An 8,973-nucleotide genomic window follows, 5' to 3' on the forward strand; every position below is an offset into this window, starting at 1 on the left:
GCAATTTACGGCACTCAGACGGCACACGTCATCTTACCTAGCTGCTTACATTTAGTGACTCTTATAAATAGTCGCTATTCCTCCTCCTCGACCCGACGTCCGCGGGGAGTTAAAATAGCAGCAATCATCAGGTAAAAGTTCTGTGAAAGCACTGGACTCACCAACAGTCAGCCACGTCTCAGTCACACAGAGAAAATCCAATCCTCGGGAAGTCAAGAAATCCTTCAGGATAAACTTTTTATTCGCTAGCAATCTAGCATTTACCAGCCCAATCCTGGCAGGAGCCGGCGGGTCCATGGCGTTAGCTGTCCGGGGAGCCACACACAGAGGCCGCAGGTTGCGCAGATTCACCCCATGCCAGCGGGGACGAGGAGAGCAGGGGCTGCGGGGCTGGAACACCTCATCCGGGCCGACGACAGGTACCAGCCAGGCGTCGACAGGGTCCAGCGAGTGCCGAGAAATAAAGAGGCGAGGCACCGCTCCATACTCAGTTCAAAAAGCCATGGAAGAGCTCGCCAAACAGACTTTCATTCTTACCAGCTGACCGCTGCGTTTACCCTGGCGGCAGTGGCGCTTACGCCGGAGAGGTGGAGCTGGGGTGCGGCAGAGGTGAGCTGGGATCCCCGATAGGAGCGGGGGCAAAGTTTTCCCGTCTTGTTGTTTCATTCATCCCCAAAACAAACACATGCGCGAGCCAGGTAAGCGTCTTTACGACAATATGCGCTAGAGCTCAAGGGAAATGTAGGCTTCATTCAGGCAAAACACTACTGCTTTTGTCCACAGGGTCGCCAAAATCAACTCAAAATGAAAGTTCCTTGTAGGGGCTTTAACGTACCCAAGTATTAACAGTTATGTCCGGTGGCATGTCATGTGACATGTGTGCCACATTGTTAAAAACAACACATTGCCTCAAACAAGACATCTCTTGGGTCAAAGTCCTGTATTTGTTTGACCCATCCACCACCCCTCCCTTCTGCCCTACTCAGACGTTCTCGCTCTGTATACTATGTCACTGACGCGAATGGATTTATTTTGGAGTTAGCTGAAAGCCTAGTACATCTCATAGAGGTGGTAAAGGGCGCCTTGCGCATTGGAATCGGACACTGACAGCTTGTGACCAAGCTGCCGTATTTGACACCATATTGAATGTAGCAAGCAACTGATGCAGTATGTGCCGTTGCAGCCTTTGACCATTCTGTGTCTTCAATAAAACTCATTCAGAAAATACTCCAATTCTCTGGTCCAGATTTTTGAGCATTATTTTGATTATACTCAAGGATTTTATAGACTGGTCACCATAGCAGTGAAAAAAAAAACAGCTTTTTGTATAGTGCGGCTGAGTGGCCTAAGGATTAGGCTCCAGTCTCTCATTGTGCATGGGTTTCGGATCCCACTGCTGCCAACTGTTTTGATTCACTCACTTTTGCACAGGCGTAAATAGTCAAAGCTTCTTGCTTTAGCCTCAATAGATGAAGAGTTTGGTGCAGTACATCTTCCCGACCTTTCAGTGTTGGCAGCTGCAGGACTATAAAGATCCACAGCATGTTCTTTTATAATGCCACTGTTTGCATGATCTACAAACAGAGGCACTTACAGCCTTTTTGCAAAGTAAGCTGCCAGGCACATAATAAGCCACTTTAGAACATCGATTCCCAATAGATTTAAGAAAGAACAACAGTTGCCAATCTTGTTCTCTCTTGTTAAGCTCCAGTCAATTTTGGAACTAGCTAATTGTGCAATAATCATGCATAATTAGCCTCTGGAGAAAATGGTCAATGCATTGGGAAATAACCAAACACTAATCACACATGCACAACTTGATTTTGCTAAGTGGTCACTTGAAGTGGCAACAAAAGAGCATTTTCTTTAATTCTAAGGCTTCATTAATGAGCATTAGTGTACTCAGACAGCTACTAAAAAAATTAACACTTCCCCCTTTTTGGATGGAGTGCTCGTCCTGCTTAAGTTAACACTTTTTACTCTTGTGTTTTGATTGATCACCTCCTGTGCTGCGTGGTCACTGGTGATTGACCTGGGAATTTAATTAAGGCAAGCAGAGCAAATCCATGACATCTCAATTAGTCAGATGCTCCTCTGCCTTCTTTCTGTCCTCTGATTTACAATGGTTAGATGGTGCATATAAATGTGGTTTCAAAGATATCAGTCTATGCCATTAAGTAGGATAAAAATGCCTTTCCTCTGCTTTTAAGTTGGGATTTGAGCTGTAAGGTTTTCCATCATGCTGCTGAGTGTGAAATGGATGCAGACATAATAATAGCATGTTGGCCTCTGGGGAAATGGTACCTTAAGACATGACTTTTTTCTCACTCCTACTCATCGCAACTCCTCTGACAACATGATCCCAATCATTGTGGTTTGTTCCTTTAATGTTCTGGCATTTACTGTGTTTTTCATTGTCTTCACTGTATCCTTTTTAAGCATAGATTGTATATAAATTTGCAATGTATATGTTAGATAAAAATGCCATCAGTGAGGACATACAGTACACTCTATATAGAACTTTTTTTGTCTTGGCAACTAAGTAATTATCCTTTTGGATAATCAGAAGAAGAAAGGTTTGCACACCAAAGAAACTACAAACAAGGCCACACCTATCAGTAAAACATGTTTTAGATCTTTACATTGGGAAAAATATCCAGGAATTATAACTGACAGTGACCCGATTAAATACAATACGGAAGAAAAAAAAGAATGTTGGAGGTACTCTTACTCTCTCAGTACCTCTAGCATCCTGGCTACATGCCTGAATGCATATATTACATCAAAAGGTCAATCTCTTTGAAACTCAGCTCTTCTTGGCTTTTTAATAGAAAACTTAAAGGAATACTTCGCTGATTTTCAACCAGCTTTGTATCACAACTATGTGGGTAGTATGTATAAATGAATTGTGGTAAATTTACCTTCACTGGACCAGTACCTAGATCTCCCTGCTCCCCTCACAGCGAAACATTTATTTATTTACCTTTATTTAACCAGGTGAGTCAGTTGAGAACAGTTTCTCATTTACAATGACAACCTGGGCAAGAGGCAGCACAGAGAGTCAGACACATTCAATCACAGTGAAACAATCAACTGGACACAGTATATAAAAAAAACACACAACACATAACAAAATAACATGCGCCATAAGATGTGTTTTATGTCATTTCGCAGTTTCACAGGCTCTCAGGCTGTTGTTTGATCTACAGGCTGTAATCCTTTTAATATTTTTCGCTACCACAGACACAAAGCATACAGAAGTGGATCGCGTGACAGACCGGCCCCCTCTCTTAACAAAGCTAAGCCTATTTTATAGGCCGCTGCTCGAAAATTGCATACCCATAATGAAATGAATATATCTCTGCAACCACAAGGTCTATTTGAATACTTTTGGTGTCATGGTAAAGGGAACACTTGTGAGATTTGTTAAGATGTGTAAATATCAGTATATGTGTTATATGTGAAGAGTAAATGAAGATGGCACACAGCACAAATGAAACATTTTGAGGTTCGCCTAAAAAAAAGCATTTTCAGGATGAGTATCCCTTTGGAATGATGCAGCAGCAGCTCTAAACCTCTATCACATCATAGTACAATATGTGAACATTAACTCTGCAAAGGTTGATTCTGATAAAGTGAAGCAGGACAATATTAGAGAGGTTTTAGTACAGAAAATTCAGGCAAGCTCTCCAAAATTGCACCATGTTTGCATGTGATTTTTGTCATGTACAATCCTATATCTTTCATTTTTTGTTTCTGCAAATCCCTACTGATGTTTAGGATATACACATACAACTGTCCGTTTAGTTTTTTTCCTCTATTTCCCACTCCAAACTGACCAATACACACCTACTACATTTGAAACTGAGTTTCTATTCTGAGCTTTGGAGGCCTGTATCTCCATGACGGCTTGGCCGATTTGAGTGATTGACACCTCGTTTGATTCACTAGAGCCAATAGAATGACGCTATACCCACTAAAACCAGATTGACAGCACTGTAAGCCAATCAGATTCAGCAGAACGCATTGTGGGGCGATGTCGGGTGCTGTGAGTGGTCATTGTTATGCTTCCCCTGGAACCTCCGGCCATCAAGTTTTTCCACCCGGACTCATTTGAATGACAGACAACAAGTCGGTAAAGAGGAATAAAGCATGATTTAACGGCAGAATGAGCTTTTCATGGCAAAAACAACAAGGTAAGAGAAATATTACAAATATATTTTGGCGAAAAGATTTCTGTTGTTGTTGTTCTTTGGCCTGTAGCTCTCTGATGCTTTGGGGTAGTGTGCTTTGGCGCAAATGTGTGGAAACAGCGGAGTGTCAGCTTTAATTTGAGATGAACGGCGTGTGTTTTGAATAACGTGTGGTCAAGTTAGAGCCCGAAATATACAGGGTGGGTTGGGATATGGGTGCTGTGTGGAGTTGGATTTGTTGTTGTTTATTTAGTTGTTGTTTGAGCTGTGTTTGGGGCATGTAAAAAGGGATTTTACAGCCGTGTAGCCCAGGTTCTGCTGTTTAATTTGATGTGCAACATCACTATATTCTTCGTGATCAGTGCATTGTTTTACACTGTGCTTGCAAGGTCGGGCATAAGCAAACTCAAACCAAATCTTGAGTGTAAAAGCATGCATTACTGATCAAATATTAACCAAGATTCTGTTACTTGCTATTTCTTGTCTAAAATGTTTACAGAAACATATTTTAGTGCACTGTTCAGGTGTAATAGCGAGAGTTTGTAAACGGGATGTGGGTGCCATACAGTCAATGCTAAACAAACATAAACTAAGACTATCTAACTGTGTTGCCTATTTCTCACCTCAAATGTTTTCAGAAACATGTTTTACTTTACTGTGTAATTGTAGTACTTGATTGTTTATTAGCAGCTGGCTGCCATTGTGTTAAACTGATAATTTTGCATTATGTCACCTAGCAGTAGCGATTATTAGTCTGGTGTGGCGCACTGCATTCTGGTAGCTGTAGGTTTTCTACCTCTTGAGCAAAAGCAAAGGCCACAGTCCTATTTCTCTGTTTTCTCTGTTCATGTAGCACCCATTTAAAAAGTATTTGCATCTTTGTACTGCATAGACAATCCAGTTTTTAAAAAAGACCATCTTTCTAGTGTTGAAAGGAGGATTGGTTGAATGGTGGAAGGAGGAATGTTTCAGTAATCTTCACCTGATATATGTTTAATTTTAAGTTTACATAACACAAACAAGCAGTTAAGGTTTTTTTAGGCTATGAAAACAAAACAGAATTACATACAGATATTAAGAAAAAAAAACAATGCAAATTTAGGTAAAAAATGTTTTGGAAAAAAAGAAAAAACATTAGAAAATCCATAAAACAACAACAACAAAAGGTAAGGTCCATGGCTACTAGGCAGCCAGCAGCAACCTTCCAGCAGGTCTGCACTTGAACTGAACCAACGTCAACTCAGTAATAACTCCACTAATGAACTGACCATGCTTTTAAATGTGAAGCTCCTTCAAAAACTAAAGACAGTCCATAATCAATTAAAAATAAAAATAAAAATAAAATAATAAAATAACATTTCTAATCAGAAATGTTAATAAAAGATTGTTTGGGATACTTGAAAAAGACTATTCCCTATTCCTATAGTGCCTGAAACAATTGCCCCCCACTCCTTCTGTACTCTACAAATCACGGTACAGTCTGAGTTCCCCTTACTATAAGTCTCACTGCTGTTTAACAGATTGGACCCATGACCAGAAGGCAATATGGAGGGAAGCTCATTCAACAAGCATTTTGTCATTTGAAGTTACTTATAACAAGTAAATGAATTCAGTAGTTATTTCAGTAACAATGTGAATGATCACAGTATGCATACTTAAATGACCAAAAATGTATTCAGTTTGCAGGACTGAAACCAATGTTGAGCTCCACGCAGGCTGATTGAGACACATTCTAATCAGATGTTGAAAAGGTATAAAAGCATCCATCTTTCCAAGACCCATATCTCATATGTACTCTTTCCTTGTGTAACAACATCAGTAAGCTGTCTGTAGAGATGACCACTAGCAGTGACTGTCTAGCTGTTTGTCTGAATAATCTGTATTTAGGAAAGCCTGTGAAGATGATGAAACTTTGTGTTGCCTGAGTCATATATGTGTTTAACTAAAGCTAGCTAAAGAGAGCTAAACCGTTACTGTGGAACTTAACTGCTAAAGTACAGAAGCTTTTCCTCATCTGCATTTTATCAGTTACCAAACAACTTCAGGTGCATTGCCACTTCCTATTGGGCCTGAGGAGGGCCAACCCTGATCTGCATGTGGCCTAGGAAAACCACGACAGAATGCAATCAGCTTTATGATCTGGCCAACAGAGACACAAACGTGGCTAAGTGGAGATGAAAGTGCCCTCATCTGGATTTGATCTGGATACGAGACACTTGAAATGACAAGTGTAAATGGGGCCAAAGTTCTTGGATCACAAGTTTTCTCTCCAGCGTAGCAGCCATGTTTGAGTGGAAATGCTGCGTCGTTATCCCTATCTGCATTATTGTCAATTGGCAGGATTGTCATGTACTGTAAGTCACTTCTGCTGGTCCCGATTATTTCAAATAATGTTTCATGGACTGATACAAGCCCTGATCACATCGTTGGTTAGAGTCTGTTCTTATTTTTCTTAAGCGTGGTCTTCAGAAAACACTTACTGACTTTTCCTATGGCTTAATTTGGCTTAATTTATTTGATATATGTTATTCTAGTTAAACAGATGCAGAGCGACAGTATGACAACAGTGACCAGGCTGTTCTCATAAACTGTTTGTCCCTACGAAAAGTAATGCACCCAAATTTGTACATATCCCATGTAATCATGACCCAGTAATTCATACATAGCCCATGTATTTTGGAAGGCTCTCAGAAGGCGTAGGTTCAAATCCCATCACTGCCAATCAGATTTATGTCCATGACCTTGCAGGTAAAGATGTTGCCACTGTAGCTCAGTAAGTGCAAAGGTAATGGGATAGGGGTTTTCAGCATTTCGGTATGTTAAGAACCGATACAACAAACTGTTAGACCTAAAATCCAGGAGCAACTTGTTTCCATGATCATCAACTGAGAGTCACTTGTGGCCAAATGTCAGTGTTTGAGTTTTCATGACTTAGGTGTACTGCTAATGTCACTTTATGCTCAATGGCACTCAATTGGGACACTGTGAGGTAGTGTGGCCGAGTGGTCTAAGGCGCTGGATTTAGGCTCCAGTCTCTATGGAGGCGTGGGTTCAAATCCCACCACTGCCATCATTATCTATAGGTTCTTGGAATGTCACAGGTCTTGGGATTGTGGCTGGAAACTGAGAAACCTGTCGTGAAGGTGTTAGGGCTCATTTATGCTCCCTTTACGTACAAAAATGTATACGTCCGTTTCAAACGATGTTACTGTTACTGTCACTGCCCACATACTTCCATGCGCCCTTTACGTTGGCATGGATGTTAACCAATATATCCACCAGGAAGCAGCCCAGTGTCAAAAGTTTATGACAACAACAAACTCAAAAACAAACATGGCGACTGTGGAGGAGATATTGATAATGTACCTCTTGCAAACAAGACAAAAACAGGGGCAGCGCTGTAGGAGGTGGTGGTCGGTGAGACCGTTAAATACATCGCGACTGGAGGACGGAGAATTCTTTTCTCTAGTACTGCCGATGAAAGATATTGAATTTTTATTTCTTCTTCGTGTCTCACTAGAGCTACGTATCGGGTAGTGACAGCAACACTGCCCCCGCGGTTCCCAGTGGTACTGCTCCGTTTGGCCCGTATTCGTAAGCTTTATGGAAACGTGCAGAAATACGGACGAAATGAATGCGGAGCACGGACAGAAGGCTCCGTCCGTATCCGGATCCGTATTTAACGTTGAGCATAAATGAGCCTTTAGAGGTGTGCTGCCCTTTGTCATCCTAGTGTGGCTCCTCACTGTTGTGCATTACTCTATTTCATAAATGAAAGCTGGTCCATTGACGTAAAAAAAAAAAAAAAAAAAAAAAAAAGCAGAAATAATGGTTGTCTTGTTTTGAAGAAGCATTGTAGTGAACCGTTGCACTAACAGCATTGACAAACACGTTGCATATCCTATGGCTGCTACACAATCATCAACAGAGAGCAGAGTGGCGCAGCGGAAGCGTGCTGGGCCCATAACCCAGAGGTCGATGGATCGAAACCATCCTCTGCTAATGGAATATATTGTTAACCTGCAGATCTATATCACAGATCATAGTTTTCAGGTAAAGAGCCATCCATTATTTCAAGTGTCTGATTGTCTTCTCTCCTTGGTGCTTATGACAAGGTAAGCTTTCACATCATCACCTCCCACCAGAAAAGCAGAAGCCAATTTCACAGAATGTCTTCTCTCTTTTTTGCTGTATCGGCAACACTTTCTCACTCCTAACTCGTCAAATACAGCAGCTTGGTATTGCGATCTGAGTGGCCTGCCAACTTTCCTGTTAGATGACAAAAGTTTGGACCTCATATTCCTCCATTCTGTACCTAAGAGCCTGGAGCCAGATGTATAAATCTCTGTGTGGATTAAGGAATAAAAAATCATTAGATTTATAAAGCTCTTAGAACAAGCAGTGCTTCACACTTCACTTACATGAAATGTTGTGTACAAGCATAATGGCCACTCCTACGTTTAGCCAGAAATGGATGTCAGCACAGTTCAGTTTAATCTGGTCTGGGTAAAAAGCACTAAGCTCATAATGTTTCACAAGAAAACATGTTTTCTCCTTCATCTTACATTAGAAAAGCAACCAACAAATGAACAGGCTGAATTTATTTTACAGGATGTGTCATTGTGTGCTGTTTACACATTACTATATGATTTGGAACAAAATGTACTAATGTTAGGATGTAAATCATGCTTTTAGAGATAATGATATTAATAACAGGCCTATACATTTTATTATGTGAAACCACTGACAGCAAATAGTCATGATGAACTGAAAGGATTCA

At 40.9% G+C, this 8,973-nt stretch overlaps 2 non-coding genes across 2 annotated transcripts; both read left to right on the plus strand.

The window, feature by feature from the left end:
- Window positions 1–7,181: 7,181 nt before the first annotated feature.
- trnal-uag (transfer RNA leucine (anticodon UAG)) lies at window positions 7,182–7,263 on the plus strand. The gene has a single exon. It is a non-coding gene; the product is annotated as a tRNA-Leu (tRNA).
- Window positions 7,264–8,123: 860 nt separating this feature from the next.
- Window positions 8,124–8,195, plus strand: trnam-cau (transfer RNA methionine (anticodon CAU)). Its single transcript has one exon. It is a non-coding gene; the product is annotated as a tRNA-Met (tRNA).
- The last annotated feature ends 778 nt before the right edge of the window (window positions 8,196–8,973 follow it).

Source organism: Epinephelus moara, chromosome 4 (assembly GCF_006386435.1).
Source record: "Epinephelus moara isolate mb chromosome 4, YSFRI_EMoa_1.0, whole genome shotgun sequence".
In the NCBI taxonomy this organism is placed as follows: domain Eukaryota; kingdom Metazoa; phylum Chordata; class Actinopteri; order Perciformes; family Serranidae; genus Epinephelus; species Epinephelus moara.